Source organism: Sus scrofa, chromosome 15 (assembly GCF_000003025.6).
Source record: "Sus scrofa isolate TJ Tabasco breed Duroc chromosome 15, Sscrofa11.1, whole genome shotgun sequence".
Lineage (NCBI taxonomy): Eukaryota > Metazoa > Chordata > Mammalia > Artiodactyla > Suidae > Sus > Sus scrofa.
The window spans coordinates 113,776,901-113,795,937 of NC_010457.5; the positions used below are offsets into that span (position 1 = coordinate 113,776,901).

The window sequence follows — 19,037 nt, forward strand, 5'->3', positions numbered from 1 at the left end:
CCAGAGTTCCCTGGTGGCTCATGGGCTTTGTTACTGCTGTGGCATGGGTTTGATCCCTTGCTCCACCTAGGAACTTCACAGGCCTCAGGTGCAGCCAAAAAAAAAGAGTAGAAGCTGAATGCTGAACATGTATGTGGATCCTTGGTGATTTCATGTGGAGATGAGGAGATTATTCAAAGGGTTGTAGAAGTGAGCAGAAGCTTGTCATTAACTCTCAAACAAAGCAGTCCTTCTTTTACAGATATGCTCCTGAGGGATGCTTCCTGGAAAGTGTAAGTGTAAATAATCCCAAACTAGTGGTATATGGTCAAATGCATCACCCCCTATATAACTAATTTTAATTTCTCATAGTTTCTCAAAAATGAAAGAGAAGAAAATGTGAGCTGCATAGTGGTGGAGGGCTCATGTTTACTTCCTTTCAATGGATGAAATATGCACGCAGTAGTTCTTATTTTTATCATTATTATTTTTGTTATTTTAGGTCATAGGCCTTTTAAGAATGTAATTAAATTCGCAGACCACTTCCTCCCATCCAAATCTATAAATGAAATTTTGCACATTATATCAAGAGATTCATGAATTCCTTAAAGTTCTTTCTGACCCTTTTTTAATAATTTCTGGTAGTGACGCATGCACTAGTTTTGAAGTTAAAATAGGTTTCAGCCTTAGCCATGTCACCTATAACCTCATTAGCCTTGTGCAATTCGGGTTTTGAAATTCTCATGATATTAGATGTAAAAATTCACAACAAAATATTAGCATGCTGACCCTAGTAATATACAAAAAAAATTATACACATGACCACATCTGGACTTATTCCAATTATGCATGGCTGGTTCAATATTCAACAAACAAACATTGTAATTGACCATATCAACAGGCTATCAAGAAAAAAAATCATACAATCATATCAGTTGGTAGAGAAAAAGCATCTGAAAAATACAGTAGCATTTATGATAAAAGCTCTAAGTATGTTATAAATAGAGAAGAATTATCTCAACTTAAAAAAGAGAATCTACCAAATTATCCTGCTAACATTTTATGTTTTTGTGAAAGGCTAAATGTTTTCTCCCTAAGATTGGTAGTAAGGCAAGGGTGGCTACTATATCACTCTTATCCAACATTGTACTGAAAGTTCTAGCCACTGAAATAAGGCAAGAAAAAGAATAAAAGCCTTAAATATTAGAAAGAGAAAAATAAATTTTTTGATTTGGAGATGACTTAATTGTCTACATTTTTAAAAAATTGCAAGAAAATTATACACACACAAAAACATTCTGGAACTAATAAGTGAGTTCAGTAAAGTTGCGGAATAAAAGTTTAACACATGAAAATCAATAACGTATTTATCTAATAAAAATGTGCATGTGAAAATAATTAAAAACCCAAATTTACAACTGAAGAAGGCTCTCTCTTTGGCCAAATTTAATTGTTAGGCTCCTCTGAGTCCTCTTCTTCTTCAGTCTCAACCTTGGTGTGCTTTCAGCAAAGAATTCGCTTAGTCAGTTTAATGAGTCCTCCAACTCTTAATGTCTGATCACCCTTGATATCTGATCAAGTTCACCATCCCTCATTCTTGACATATATGTCCTTGTCCTGACTTTAGTAAAACTTCTGTTAAGCCAGTTTAACAAGAATCCCTCTGTTCTTGACGTCTCCTTGATAATTTTTCATCCAATGGCTCCCCAATCATTGACTATAAATCCCCACTTGTTCTTGTATTTGGAGTTGCGCCTAGTCTTTCTCCCCATTGCAATAGAGTTGATCCTGATTGCAGTAGTCCTAAATAGAGTCTTCTCTATCATTCTAACAAGTGTCAAAATTTTCTTTTACATAATCACTCCAAAGAAAATAAAACACTTTGATATATATCCTTAAGAAAATAACACATACAGGATGTATATGCTAAAATTTTTAATCTTAAATATGATTCCAAAAAAAATGACTTTTCACTCTTCCCAGGCCAGGGATCGACCCAAACCACATCAGTGACCAGAACCACAGCAGTGACAAGCCAGATCCTTAACCTTCTGAGCCACCAGGGAACTCCCCCCATTTAATAATTACCTTATAAGAAGTTGGGTGAAAGTTGGCTGAAACTTTGGTATTCCACAGAATATTCCTCAGAACACATTTGGGAAACAGTTGTCACTCTCATTGGGTCTTGAAACATATTTACACAGTGAACAGAAGGCATTGTCATTATATCATACAACAAAAAGCAGGAAGATTCTGATCAGTGGTATTCCACACACCAAGTCAAAACAAAATTGTGGCTTATACTTAACCCGAAAGATTAGATAGTTCTGAATAATGGAGTTTTATTCACATGCCAACACAGTATATGTTTTCTGATTTTGGGTGAATGTTTTCTTGGACTTTTAGAAAGACATCTTTGTCTTTTGGGATTCTGAAAAATACAGAAAGAAAACATATGAGCATAAATTCTGAGTTATTTCTTAGCACTGCCAAAATCTCTCTGTGGCCCTAAAATAAATCCAAGTTCTTTAAGACTTCCTGTATAACATGGGATTAATAATATGCATTATCTATATTCTGAGTTCACTAGAAGAAGCATGTGTTACAGAAATAAATTACTGTTTTTTGTGTGCCATCATTTGACAGTACTATGTATCTTCTTCCAGTAGAATTTTCTGGGTAATAGAGGTTTACAACACTAGATATTAACATTCTCAAATAAAAGTAAGAATGTCTGATAAGTTTGGCATTATATGAGCAGAGTGGGTTATTCTGAAAAAAGTCATTCAAGACAGTGATTTCCCTCAGCCATACAAATCAAGCTATTTCAGGATTATCTCTTAAGGAACAACTTATCTGAAAAAATAATTCATAAATGATGATATTTAAGGTTATTCCAATTAATTCCAAAGTTAGGTAACTGACTATAGCAAATGTACTTTCAGTGCTGCCTCTAATTTTCTTCTTGGTTTATCCTTTCTCCCAACCCCCATATCCTGATCTTTCTTTCTCTCTCTCTCTTCACACACACACCACACACACACACACACATATACACACACACACACGTTTGCTAGTTATAGTTTCCTGGCTCAATTCCTATAGGCCTAAATATATTTTTTAATTGTGCATTACTTCATCATCTTATAATATTTTTTGTTATTGTTCTTAGGATTCATTCAGTACACATAAAAAGTTAGAGAGTATATAGAATTTTACTCTATACTGGGCCCTGACAGTAAAAGTAAAAAAGAAAAAGTATGTTTATATGCCTGGATTAGGATGTTCGACTCCAAACGATTAGCAAGATCAGAAATAATAATAATGATAATAATAATAAAAGACCAGGTAACACAGATTGAGGTACATCTTTTCTAGGAAATAGAATAAAGATTCTACCAGGAAGACCAGTTTGGGTTTATTTTATCATGAATTCTTCTGAGAATATATTTTTCCCACCTACTGTTCTAAGATTAATACTTCTATTTGTTATAGCTAATCATTTTGAGGCGCTGTGGAGCAGTATTTCCATTTCCATGTTTTTTTCCCCTTGACATTCCCTTATTTGTTCTGTATGGGAACAGGAAATGTTTGTTTGTTTAAACCTGCATATTTTGTCAATGTTGCATATTGTGACTCTAGTTAAAAACAAGAAACACGTAGTCTATGTAGTGATTTGTAGTGATTTTCAACAGGGTATGGAGGAAAAGATTCCCCAAATTACAGGGCAGCATTTCTTAACTACATGGAAAATCTGATGCCAATTTTGCTATAAGCAATAAGTAAACAGGACCTTGCCTGCTTTATTTTTTTGCCCAATGTAACTGGCAGGTGGGGGAGAAGATGTAAATACCAGGTCTATCAAGAAATACCACTGTCATGATTGAGTGTGACTGCAATGAATACATCCTATTCACAGGTATATTAGGGCACAAGGAAGACTGAGAACTATCAGAGTGCATACAACATGAATCATTACCATGTGCTGCTTTTAAAGTAAAGAGAAATCATCATGGGTAATATTGCTATTAAACATAGTCTGAACTAACTGCCATGAAAGTTGCTTTAGAAGTTAGGCCATGCCATTTTAATCTCCACATTACCCAGGCTTTCCAACTATTGTGGTTCTTGAGAGAAAACAATAAATATTCATGGAAATACCAAATATAGTTTAGAATGCTTATTTTCTCTGAAGAAAAATGGCTATTATAAATGTGCTTGTGCTTTTATTTCACAATCAAATTAGAATTCTTCAAATTTTTTAGCATAATTTTAAAGAACACAAAAGCTAGAAATTTCAAGTATGAGTTCAAATTTTTGATCCTTAACCAGATAGTGTGAGACTCTGGGAAATTTATTTAAGCTCTCTAATAGAAAATCCATTTTCACATCAGTAAAATTAGAATAATTATTTTAAAGTGCTTATCACAGAAACTGTACAAATTAAGCACTCAATAAATGGTAGCTATAATTTTTATGTAAAATTAGCTCTGTAGGATATTGACTAATAAGTCAATATATATTTCAATATGTATTTGATTCAAGAGGAAAGTTGATTTAATTACAAAGTTAACTCAAGCTAAAATAAACACAAATGCTTACAATTGAGATCTTTGGTAATTATGTATAGATTATTCTAGGTTTGTTGCAAAAGATAACAAACTAAATGATAAAGGAATTAATACTGATTAATTATGAATCACTTTTTATATTTTAGCACATTGTAATGCAATAAAAGAGTAAAACATTCATTTCTGCCCTTTAAGAACTTATAATTTAATTCAATAATTAGCTTTAAATTCTTGGATTTGTATTTGATTTTCTTAGGTGAATATTTGTTTGTATATGAGTCAAATAACATTAATAATCACCACCTGCCCCAACCTGCTGAAGCTTATGAAATACCAACATATTTCAGAGAAGAAAGGAAAGGGAAATGTAAAAAGCTAAAAGGATAAAAATATGAGAGAAACTTTTTTTTTAGGAAAACGAAAACTTTTTTGGAAAGCATAGGGGAAAAACAGGTTTGGTCATATCTTGGAAGAATGCGATTACCATCCTTTGTCCATCTTTGTTTTTTCAAAATGCATGGTAAAAAGAGAAGTAAAACTGTAACTGCTTATGGACTACCAAAGACTCTTAAACAGTGACTGAAAGGTTGAATTTTAGATACAGTGAAAAATTCCTATTCTTATCCTCAAATCACGCTAAGAACTCAGTTTACTTCCAGTGGTTTAGCTGAATCCAGACTGAAGAAGAAAAATTATAAGAAAAAATTTATTTTAATGCCTGAAAAAATCTACAAATTAGTAACATAAAAGAACTGAAAATCTAAAGGGAGTGTTTCATTTTGAGTATCTTTACTTTTTTTTTGTTGTTGTTGCTATTTCTTGGGCCGCTCCCACGGCATATGAATTCCAGGCTAGGGTCGAATCAGAGCTGTAGCCACTGGCCTACGCCAGAGCTACAGCAACGCGGATCCGAGCCACGTCTGCAATCTACACCACAGCTCACGCAACGCCGGATCGTTACCACTGAGCAAGGGCAGGGACCGAACCCGCAACCTCATGGTTCCTAGTCGGATTCGTTAACCACTGCGCCACGACGGGAACTCCAAGTATCTTTACTTTTGAATCAATTTCAAAACAGTAGTAGGCAAAAAGAAAACAAAACATCATGTTTTATTGTGTTCCTACTTATTGACTGATTATGAAAAAAGCACATCGTGCTGCATATGTATGTGTGCTTATTGATGATGATAGCAAAACAGAACCAGAGCTTAATGTCTCCAGTTGAGGTTTAAGATAGAAGATAAAATTAAGGAAAGAAGAAAATTTCTGTATGGATAAAAGTGGAAAGGTAAATTATTTAATTGTTTTTAGATCTGAAACCTCAAAAATATTTTTATGATCGACCAGAGGAAATGATATAGTCAATAATGAGGCAAACTTCAAGGATCTTGGGTTGATTTAGTTTTTAGGTAACTCTTAGAATCTGTCAATTAATCTCATGGATGGTTTTATTATCACGAATATGATTATTCTTTTTTTTTTTTTTTGTCTTTTTGCCTTTTCTAGGGCTGCACCCGCGGCATATATGGAGGTTCCCAGGCTAGGGGTCCAATCGGAGCTGTAGCCGCCGGCCTACACCAGAGCCACAGCAACGCGGGATCCGAGCCGCACCTGCGACCTACACCATAGCTCAGGGCAACGCCTGATCGTTAACCCACTGAGCAAGGGCAGGGATCGAACCGCAACCTCATGGTTCTTGGTTGGATTCCTTAACCACTGCACCACAACGGGAAATCCCGAATATGATTTATTCTTATGAAGAAATAAAAGTTATTTCTTTCAAAAATATTCTTCCAAGAGACAATTCTGGTATTGTTTTAGCACAGGGGGAGATCATCAATTTTGTTAAAAAAAATGAACTTAATTAAATAAAAGAATAACAAGGGATGAAAATAATCTCTCCAAACAAAAACATGTCCTTGCAATGATAGTGGTATAACTATAAATATAATAAAATTCATTGAGTTAAAAGAAAATTTCCAATCTTTGTCTCCCTAAATCTGGGAATGAAATTTCGCATGTCTTTTTGTTTCCCTCAGTGTGGGAGTGAAATATTATATGTCTATGTTTTCTTGGTAATTCACTGTCAACAATTCAAAGTAGAAAAGAGCCTTCATTAGAAGTCAGGAGATGTAGGAGTCCTTTTTTTGGCTATTAATATGGCATAAGATGCACTACTTCATCAAACATAAAAATCTAATGTCCAAATATCTGCTCTGTGGCCAGAATTGCAAAGTAGACACTTGAAAATAATCGGAGGTCCTAAGGAAGTTCCATACTAAAAACTTAACAAAATCTGGTTTGTTCTGGTTTTCTTTCTACATATCCATAAAAATGTCTTTGGAGAGCACCTCCATATTGTTCTCGTGTAAAAATAATTAGAGCAGATGTTTTCATGCCTTACTTTTAGCCATTTAAGCCCCACAGCTGTATTTTCCTATTCCTTTGGGTGGGAGAAGAAGACAAGATTCATCTTAAATCACAGTTATGCTACATCTATATTCTTTAGATATACAGCTGCAGCGCTTGTATTTTGAGTGTTTGCAGGGATAAAGTGTCTACAGTCCTAGGTAACAAAGTATTCTATGATCTGAAAAGTAATGGTTACCTCTGTTCTTATCAGATCTCCACAATTGTGATATTCTTTACTCATCACCAGTCAATGAAATACCCACCATTATATCTTTCTTGCCAGCTCTTTGTTACTGAGTATCAGGTAATTGTGAAGCCCTCCTTTACCTGTCTTTCTCCGAACTTGTTGCTGTAATTGTTTTCTTTGAACTTTATTTGTACTTATAATAGTAATCTACCCTGCTGCTTTTCTCCCAAACTCAGCTGCTCCTTCATAACTTCCTTATAAGTAGATTAGTCTAGTCAGCTCTGTTCATATCAGAGACTAATTTTCATATTTTATCTGCTTTCCCCCTAGACAGCAAGACAGAATGGGAATTGCTTCATGAGGATTAGAAGGATCAATCATCTATTGAGGACTAGATCCCTCTTGAGATCTGTTAGGATGGGGACTCACAGCCTCACAAGAATTATTCCTCTTTTGGCCTGCCTTTGTTGGAAGGGATTTTCCTTTCCCTGTACCCAAATCTGCTTCTGTGAAACTCTTATTCATTTGCCCCCTTCTCCTTCCTACGTCCAACCAGAAAACATCTAATCGTGTTTCCACAGGATAGGCCAACAGAGCCAGAAAGTTCCAGTGTCCCATTTGGACCCCATGAGGGAAAGGGTAACTTGTAAGGACTATAAAGTCACATTGTGCACACATCTTAAGCTGCTGTGCCTTGCTATTTAACACAGACAGGTTACGAAAGGGATTCATTAATTAATTATAGTCAGGACTAAATGAAATATAATGGAGTGAGATGCCTATATTCTTCCGCCATAACTGCTTAATACATATACCAGGCTGCCATAATGAAATGCCACACATTAGGTTTCTTAAACACAGAAATTTACTGTCTTACATTTCTGCATACTAGAAGTCTGAGATCAAGACGTCAGCAGGGCCAGTTCCTTCTGTTGACTGTAAGCAGAAATCTGTTCCAAGTTTCCCTCCTGGCTTCCAGTGGTTTGCTGACAATCTTTGCTGTTTCTTGAATTGTAAACATATCACCCCAAGCTCTTTTTGTTCACATGATACTCTCTGCGTGTGTCTACTATATGCCCAATTTTCCCCTTTTCATAAGGATATCAGTTAGATTAAGGCTCAACATAATGACCTAATCTTAACTTGATCATCTACAGAAATCTTGTTTCTAAATAAAGTTATATTCTGAGCTACTGGAGGTTAGGATTTCAGCATATGAATTCCACCTATAAAAATATTCAGATTTACAGGCCTATGAACTATGACTTTGAGGAACTTACTTAAATACTTTTTTGACCTACTTTTCTACTTTTATCTTTGGTAAAATGATTATAATAGTAGTCCTTAACTTCACAGAGTTGTAATGAGGTGTAATGAATTAGTGTAGGTAAAATGTTAGATTAGTGTCTAACAGATAGTAAATGCTTGATAAATATGTTCTACTATCTTTAGCAGTGTTACCTTAGAACCAGATAAGTTAATATTATAAAGCTATTTGTGTAAGGCAAGGACCTCTGATTATCTGCACTTGTGTACAGCCATCCTTCAGACTGCAGAATTCCAGAAACATTCTCCTGCTGGTCAAAGCAGGTTCCATGCCTCAAGTAAAAGCTTGATATTCAAACAGAGGACTGTAAGATGGGAGCCTTTCTTCTGTGAGAGAGTGGGAGGCTGGAATATGTAATGAGATCTGACATAGAACTAGATCACCTGTACATGATTCACTAGCTGTGAATTATGTGTAAGTGGGAGTTACTTCTGTATGTTTTTGTCTTACTAGTTGCCTCATCGCCATGGACATAGCCTTTCCACTTTTTTTGTCCTCACTTCTAGGATGACAAACCAAGTGGTTCCAGTACTTCCTTTATGTGATAAGGTTTATTTTTACTGGCCAGCTCACTCTTCTCTGAAAGTGATCCATGCTGACTATAATTCTTTTTTAAAAATAGGTCCTAGAGTACCTGCTATGGATCACAAGGTTAAGAACTCAACATAGTGTCCTCAAGGATACAGATTCAATCCCTGGCTTGCTCAGGCTCAGTGGGTTAAGGCTCTGTTGTTGCAACAACCTGTAGTATATGTTGCAGCTCAGATCCTGCATTTCAGTGGCTATGATGTAGGCCTGCAGCTGCAGCTCTGATTTGACCCCTAGCCTAGGAATTTCCATATGCCACATGTGCAGCTTTTTATGATTTTTTTCTGGACATTATATTTCATACTGTTTATCAGGTTACTGTTTTTATTAGGTAGATACATCACAATGAACTCATGGTGTTCCCTGATGCTTCACAAAAATGTCTTTTGTCACGATAACGAAAGTGTATATAAGAGCTCCCTGGTGGTACAGAAGGTTAAGGATCCAATGTTGTTACTGCTGTGGCTTAAGTCACTGCTGTGGCACAGGTTCAGTCCCTGGACAAGGAATTTCCATATGCTGTAGGCATTGCCAAAAAAAAAAAAAAAAAAAAAAAAAAAAAAAAAAAAAAAAGGAAAGAAAAAGAAATAGAAAGTGTATATGAGAGTGAAATACAATATTTAGAAGAGAGAAATTGTGAATAGTAGATGATAGATGTAGGGAAGGATGGATGGATGGATAATAGATAGATAGATTACAAGGAATTGGATTAATTAATTATGGGGATAGCCAAACAAGTTTGAAATCCATAGGACAGTCCTTAAACAAAGCCAGACTGGAAACTTAGCAGAAGCAGATGTTACATTCTACAAACAGAATTTCTTCTTCTTCAGGGAAATTTCAATTCCGTACATAATGTCTTTCAACAGATTGAGTCAGGCCCATCCAGATTATCCAAAATTATCTCCTTTATATAAAATCAACTGATTGTAAATGTAAATCACATTTATAAAATACCTTCAAATTAACACTAAAATCAGTGGTAGATTGAGCAACTGGGTACTATAGCCTAGCCAAATGACACGTAACTGACAATCTCAGAGACTCATTCTAAAAGTTATTAACGGCTGCCTGGAATGCCATGTTCAGAGGGATTCTGAGGTTCTGTCTAGCCTCAGCAGTAAGAGTACTTGGTGATATCTGCCAAGGATAAGGTATGAGGGAATGGCCATATATAGCATTTATACTTTTTAATCCAATAGCCAAAATAAATAAATAAGTACTAGTAATATATGGCCAACTGTGATTTATATAACAAGACTCAAAGTACTTTACTGTCAAGAAAAATTCAGCTTTTTATCATGATATAAGCACACTCTGTATAAGGCAAAAATCATACAGCTTAATATTTTTCTAGTAGCAATTTTTCAATTAAAATGTACAATTGAGTAAATTTATTGAGCAATAAAAATAATATCTAAAGATTTCTAAGATGGATTATATTTTCCTCTTTGGGGGTTTAAGTCATTCAAGAGTTTATAACATGCATCACATGTATAATATGTTGTGTAATTAGCATGTCAGTGGAAAATCTTTGTTAGAAGAGAGATTTCACCACCTTACCACTTCATTTGAATATTTACAAAAACACTTGAAAATCTAATAAATATTTTAATACTTTGTTTTGGGAAGGGTTTTTGTAGAATTAACTCTTAGACAAAATACTTAACTGTAATTAACCTTCATGCACAGTTGTTTCCAGATCTTAAATCCTGTACTTTCAATACTTTTGAAACCTATATTTTCCCATTCATTTAGGTGTTGTTTTTTATGTTTACTTTAAAAAAATAAACATTGAGACCTGTAATTGCATATGAAATAATAGTTATTTTCATAGAGGTTTTTTTAATGCAGAGAAACAGTAAAACTAATTAAAATAATCATGATTACATACATTTAAAAAAGAAAGATAAAGGCAGAGAGAAATGTTCTTTTGTAGGTAAGAAAAATTATAGTAAATGATCTAGTTACAGGAAGGACTGAGAAAGATTTTGTGCTTGGCAACATGATACTAGAGGAATAAAACAGCACAGAACTTACCATATGCAGCTACTCAGAACAATTTTGTATGAAACTCTTCCTAGAATGGTGTCTTATGAGGTGTAAGCCCAGGGGAGTGTCCTGGATCTGTGACCCCATGTTCAGTGAGATCCTTATCACTAGAAAAGATTTTGTAGTCTTGCCCACACACTTTTACTCATCTGTGTATACACAAGAAGCCCCACTTGGATCATTCACAACTCTTTTTTTCTCTGTTGGTGGATCAAACTGCCAAAAGATTGAGTACAGATTCTAAAATCTTTGAATACCAGCAAAATCTTGCTGGGTCCCACAACGGTGATCCACAATACTTGTTAACATAGCTTAATATTGACTTATAGTCTCTTTAACCATATTTCCACCTTTCTTCCAGTGCTCTTATCTCAACACCCCAGAAACTCTCATGCCTGGTTCCTCTTTAATGGTTAGTTTACTTGACGAATATATATTGTGTCTACTAAGTGCGTGACTGGAGAGTACTGATGACAAAATGCTTTATTGGCTTATATTCCTCAAGCCACTGGAATCTTTCCAATTCCACATCTCTTTCACCCCATAAATTCTCCAAATTTAATGTCCCATGTTAGCCTTAAATAGATTCAATTAGTATAATGAGGTACCAAACTAATAGAGCTGTTGAGTTAGAGACAAGCTTGGAAAAGATAAACTGTGGTTCTAACCACAGGGATTTTGCCCCCAGGGCACAACTGATACTGTCTGGAGGCATATTGTTTGCCTCAGCTGGAGGGGTGGCTGCTACTGACATCTAGTGGGTAGAGACCCAGGATGTTATAGAGCATCTTACAATGCACAGGACAGCCTTCTCCCACAATGAAGTGTTCAGCTCAAAATGTCAGTAGTGCCAGGGTTGAGAAATCAATAAAATCAATAAAATAAATTAAAACTAATTTTTGGTGTGGATGAATAATACACTGGTGAATTGTGAACATACATTTTTACAAAAAAAATTAGCTTAAATTTCTGAAACAGATTTTTTAGCTAAAAAAAAGAAAAAAAAATGTTTTGGTTTTAAATTGTTTTAACAAATGCCCAGAGCATTTAGGAATTTTTCTTGAGTTGTTTCTTTTTTTATCATTTATATATATATATATATTTTTTTTTCCTACTGTACAGCATGGCGACCCAGTTACACATACATGTATACATTCTTTTTTCTCACATTAAGTGTTCCATCATGTGTCTAGACAGAGTTCCCAGTGCTACACAGCAGGATCCCATTGCCAATCCATCCTAAAGGCTACATTCTGCATCTATTTACCCCAAGCTCCCAGTCCCTCCCACTCTCTCCCTTTCCACCTTGGCAACCACAAGTCTATTCTCCAAGTACATGATTTCTTTTCTGTGGAAATGTTCCTTCATGCTGTATATTAGATTCCAGATATAAGTGATATCACATAGTATTTGTCTTTCTCTTTCTGACCTACTTCACTCAGGATGAGAGTCTCTAGTTCCATCCATGTTGCTGCAAATGGCATTATTTTCTCTTTTTATGGCTGAGTAGTATTCCATTGTGTATATATAACACATCTTCCTAATCCAATCATCTATCACTGGACATTTGGGTTGATTCCATGTCCTGGCTATTGTGAATAGTGCTGCAATGAACATGTAGGTGCAAGTGTCTTTTTAAAGCAGTATTGTCCGGATATATGCCCAAGAGTGGGCTTGCTGGGTCATATGGTAGTTCTATGGATAGTTTTCTAAGATACCTCCATACTGTTCTCCATAGTGGTTGTACCAACTTACATTCTCCTGCCTAAAGGCAGTAGAGAAAATATGAGAACATTTCGGGATTTTTTTAAACATTTTTAGCATTCTGGGAACAATGAATAACAGTTCACCAAATAAACAAAACCCAAAAGGCATGTCACTCACTGCTGTAGGACTTTCCTTGATTTTGTTCTACTAGTGCTGATTATGAAATTGGGTTCCTGTCGTGGCTCAGAAGAAATTATTCTGACTAGTATTAATGAGGACGCATGTTTGATCCCTGGCCTCATTCAGTGGGTTAAGGATCCGGCATTGCCATGAGCTGTGGTGTAGATAGCAGACATGGCTCGGATCTGACCTTGCTGTGCTGTGGTGTAGGCTGGTGGCTACAGCTCCAATTGGACCCATAGCCTGGAACCTCCATATGCCATGGGTGTAGCCCTAAAAAGACAAAAAAAAAAAAGGAAGAAAGAAAGAAATTATCTTCTTTATATATCAATATTGTATTTTCAGTCTCATCACTACTGGTTATAATAGTTGCTATTACCAGCAAACTAGCCTAATGATGGACATCAAAAGCTTAGATCATTTTCTCAAGATCCATATCTGTGTTGCCTCTATGGTAAATAGCTGAAATTTCTATACTATTTGGAGTTCATTTGTATCCAACTATTTGGAGTTTATTGTATTCTTTAACATTTGAGTAATATATTATCCTTTCAGTTGATGGCTATTTTAACACAAAATGTGCAAGAATGCAATTTCATAATAGCTCATTCTTGTGTATATGGAGTTGTTCTGTTCATTGTGTTGTCTTTACTTGATTTCACTAAAAATGTCATTTAAGAATTACTTTTAAATAACAAAATTCAGTTAACTTACACCTGATGTAAGAAAAGGATTTTTTTCCTAATAAAAAATCTTTATTAATCTTTGTTTCAAACTTAATTCTCGGACTTCAGCTTAATTAGGTGCAAAGGATGAATTGTGTATAAACAAAACTGAAAAGAGCTGTAGTGTCCAGGGTCTCAGCTTAAAAATATTAAAAATTAGATTTTATCAGATCCATAAACAAAAATTTTAGAAAGCAGTCATAATATAAAACAGCAGCTCTTCAAGTTTTATCTTCTTTAGAAGTTGCCTCAATTCAGTGTGCTTTATTCTTGGAAGCCTCATCAGAATTCTCCACAAGATCTGGAATTCCATCATCACCATCCTCTCCAGTAGCAAGTGGGGCCTTTCCTTCCACAGATTGTTTGGGCAGAGCTTCAGCCAGTCTCCTTAAACTGGTCAGACTGTCTGCGCCAAGCTAGTTTAAGATGCTGGGTAGCATTTTTGTCAGCTGCTTTGTCTCAGCATGGCCTGTGATGGTGAAAGTGTTTGCTGCCAGAGGTGCCTGAACTTTAGGGTTGTTAAAATGGATCACTGCATCGCTGGTTTGTGAAAATATTCACCCCTTCAATACCAGAGATATTGTTTACACCTAACTTTAAAGAGAACCGAAGCTTTTTGACACCTGCTGGGACTGTTCTATGAACAAACTTCTTTCTGTGAGCTGTTCCTTTCCCACAAATGTGCACTTGTGCCTTCATTTTGGAAAGTTTCTCCTGGTTCATGATAGTTTCTTTCATCTTGTTGGACTGGAAATGGGGCTTTCGGGGTCTAGGGTTGATGCTCAGGGGATCTCGGGCAGACCAGCTGAGATTAGGCGTGGACACACACATGTGTGGACGCAAGATGGCAGAGCAGAAAAGGATTTTTTTCACGTTTATAATTTATGATACACTTAAGTAAATTGTGACAAGTTCCTGCATTAAGTGACAATCAGTATTCCCTGACTATTTGGAGTGGCCATTTTGAAGGAATTGGATTGATTTTACTTTTTCCCAACTTTAGTAATCTCTACCTCTGTTTACCTTGCTTTAGGAGAAAATATCTCCTTCTATCTTAGGTTATAGCTGTGAATATACAGGTCTTTTTTTTGTTTTAGATTACAAATTGTTTGCAGAGAAGAAATGTGCCTTTCTCAACCTTGTATAATCTGATGTATTCAGTTGAATTTCTGGAACTTGGAGTTGCATATATATAAATGTATATATATTCTATGTCTATAATTAAAGTGAAACTGAATTGATCATTTAAGTACTATTAAAAAATAGGAATAAGTGAGGAGTTTGATATGACTCTGGCATTTTGAGCATGAGCTATGAGACCTGAGGTAAAGTCATCTGATTTCTTTGGGCATAAAGTCTTCTAGTCTAAGTAAGATTTTTTTTTTTTTTTTTTTTTTTTTTTTTGGCTATCTACCTAGATATAAAATGAGCAATGAGCTCTGTTTCCATTTTCCCTCAAAGATGAGTAGAAATAAAGGTCCCTTATTCGGCAAAAATACCTGCTGCTGCCAGCTTTAATCAGAGTCTAAAAGTCATGGTCGTCTGGCAGCTGCTCTTATAAGTGGAGAAAATAGTTGATGACAGATTCTGGCTTTGGAAGCCTCTGGCAGTTACAGGTCTTTTCAGTACAGTCCCAGTGTCAATTCCTTTTTCACTGGGTGTCTAATCTCGGGTATTATTACTACTGCTCACCATACCTTGTACTGGGCAAATCAGCAGATAATTGGAAGAGATTCACATAGGTAAATGTAAATGTTATATACCACATAGGCAGAAAATCTGAGAGCACTTACTGATACAACTATTGTTGCTCAGATCCAAAGCCACCCTCCTATATTCTGCTCTGTGATCCTGGGATTGGGACTGTGCAAACTACACTTATCTTTCCAGCCAACTCCTAGTTAATTTCTCCTAATAGGGGGCTGAGAGGAAGTTTGGAAGAGAAGAGGAAAGAAAAGGTGGTTGTTCTTTCCTGTTTGCTGTCCCTTTCTGTTAGCATTACTCTGACTTTTAAATACTGGGCCCAATTTCCAATTTTTTTTATATATATATTCTCAGTACCAGCCTCATGGTGCCCTCAAAACTGTCAGGCCAGGTGGCCGATGCACGTTTTCGGAAGTCTTCATGTGAGCTCCAAAACATCCCTAATCCAAGATTCTGTGTTCCAACAACCCTAAACTTGTTTTTTTGTTTTTCTAACTCCAGCAGTGGTAGCTTATTCCTACAGTTATTAACTCAGTATTGCTTTGTTCATCCTTTTTGCCTTCACCATCCTCCAATAACTATAAACAAAAATTTTGTATTAAATGAATTTTCCTGTCTGAATTAAAACTAATACACCAGCCATATTCAAATACCCAAGCAAGCAGATGCATTGGGCAATTAGTCAATATCAGAAACCTAAACACACTTCTGGGATTTGAAGGTAGACATCTAATACCATACTATATGTATATGATATATAGTACATATGTGTATGTAAACCTGATCACTAAGAACAAGCCTGGACACAGTTTATCTAAAGTTCCAAAGAGCTTGGGAAACCAAGGCAGTTACTAATACTTAAAAAATTTAACGATGCTTAAGATGGCAAAATAGCCTAACTGCTGACTTCTTGCAACATCAGTCCTAAACTACAGCAATAAAAAAGAAACTTGGATTCTATTAGCAAAACAAAATGAGATAAATTAAAAATTATAAGATACCCAAGGAAAGAACAAAGGCTGTCTCGCTCTGCCATGTTTGTGAGAAGCAAAGGCTAAAGCCCAGGATGAAAGGTAGCCACAGGCAAGAGTAGAATAGTTTTAATTTATATCTAGTATCCATCCCCTGTCTTCACCATTCCCTTTGAAAAAGTGTTGCCTTCTCCTCCACCTCAGAATGGGCAGCGACACTCCAGGCCACAAGGGTCTTGCATAATATCAAGAGTATAGGAGAATATCAGGGAAATAGAATAAGGCAAATAAAATAGCTGTGGACTGAGAGCCACCTTCCTACATTTATTTCCACTTACCCCTCTTATCCTCCAGCTTAATGAATTGCTAATATAAAGGGATGGACTTCTCTCAATGCTGGTGTTTTGAAAAGAGAAAAAGATGAAAACTTGAGGAGAGTCATTGCCTGGGGGAGTGGGAGCAAAGAAGCATGATAAACAGCACTTCTGTCATTCCTGCAGTTCTCCATCCTAGAAAATAGGTGAGATTAATAGGAAGAATTACAATATCTGAAGAAAATAGATACTAGATATGAGTTCTCTCAGCAGTAGAAAAGAGGAAAGATAGAAAAATGTAATTTAAAAGCTAAAATATTAGAATACAATGAAAGAAGAAGTAACAGCCTCAGAAGTTTTAGTGGATAAAGATCCACACTGAATACAGTTTGGAGAAACAAGTTTAACAATTTAAGAGTAGCAGGATATAAGATTAAAATTCAGAAATTAGTTGTATTTCTGTATACTAACAATGAAATATTAGAAAAGGAATACAAAAATACAATACCTTTTAAAATTGCACCTGAAAAAAATCAAACACATGGGAATAAGCCTGACCAAAGAGGTGAAAGCCTTATATGCTGAGAACTATAAAACATTAATCAAGGAAATTAAAGGGGATGCAAAGAAATGCAAAGATATTCCATGCTCCTGGGTTGGAAGAATTAACATCATAAAAATGGCCATACTACCCAAAGCAGTCTACAGATTCAATGCAATCCCTATCAAATTACCCATGCCACTTTTCACAGAACTAGAACAAACAATCCAAAAATTTGTGTGGAACCACAAAGCAATTCTGAGGAACAAAAACCAAGTAGGAGGCATAACTCTCCCAGACTTCAGGCAATATTACAAAGCCACAGTCATCAAGACAGTGTGATACGGGTATCAAAACAGACAGACAGACCAATGGAACAGAAGAGAGAACCCAGAAATAATCCCAGACACCAATGGTCAATTAATCTTTGACAAAGTAGGCAAGAACATAATATGAGAAAAAGACAGTCTTTTCAGCAAGTGGTGGTGGGAAACCTGGACAGCCACATGTAAATCAATGAAACTGGAAAACACCCTCACATCATGCACATAAATAAACAGAAAATGGCTTAAAGACTTAAACATAAGACAAGACACCATCAAACTCCTGGAAGAGAACATAAGCAAAACATTCTCTGACATCGACCTTACAAATGTTTTCTCAGGTCAGTCTCCCAAAGTGGCAGAAATAAAAGCAAAAATAAATCAATGGGACCTAATTAATATTACAGTTTTTGCCCAGAAAAGGAAACCATTAAAACAACAACAACAACAACAAAAAGACAACTTACAGAATGGGAGAAAATAATTCCAAATGATGCAACTGACAAGGGCCTAATCTCTAAAATTAACAACTCAACAGCAAAAAAGCCAACAACCCAATTGAAAATGAGCAAAAGACCTGAATAGCCATTTCTCCAAAGATGTACATTTGGCCAACAAGCACATGAAAAAAATGCTCAACATCCGTGATTATTAGAGAAATGCAAATCAAAACTACCATGAGATAGCACCACCTACCAGTCAGAATGACCATCAAGTTCACAAATAACAAATGCTGGAGAGGGTGTGGAGAAAGGGAAACCTTCTTGTGCTTGGTGTGAATATAAATTGGTACAACCACTGTGGAGAACAGTGTGTAGGTAGAAAATTATATATAGAACTACCCTATGACCCAGAAATCCTACTCTTGGGCATATAGCTGGACAAAACTTTACTTGAAAAAGACATATTAACCCACATGTTCATTGCAATATTCACAATAGCCAAAACATGGAAATAACTTAAATGACCATCAAGAGATGACTGGATTAAGAAGAAGTGATATATCTACACAATGGAATACTACTCAGCCATAAAAAAAAACAAAATAATGCCATTTGCAGCAACATGGATGGAACTAGAGACTCTCATCCTGAGTGAAGTTAGTCAGCAAGAGGAATAAAAATACCATGTGATATCACTTATATCTGCAATCTAATATACAGTACAAATGTAACTTTCCACAGAAAAGAAAATCATGGATATGCAGAACAGACTTGTGTTTGCCAAGGGGGAGGTGCAGGGAATGGTATGGACTGGGAATTTGGGGTTAACAGATACAAACTATTGCCTTTGAAATGAGTTATATACAGCAGTGAGATCCTCGTGTATAGCACTGGGAACTATATCTAGTCACTTATGATGGAGCATGATAATATGAGAAAAAGCAATGTATATATGTATGTGTGACTGGGTCGCCTTGCCAAACTAGACCTTGAGCAAAATATTTCACCCCTCA

General features: G+C 35.8%; 1 pseudogene; it reads right to left on the minus strand.

Moving 5' to 3' along the window:
• On the minus strand, window positions 13,983-14,466 carry LOC110257093 (annotated as a pseudogene).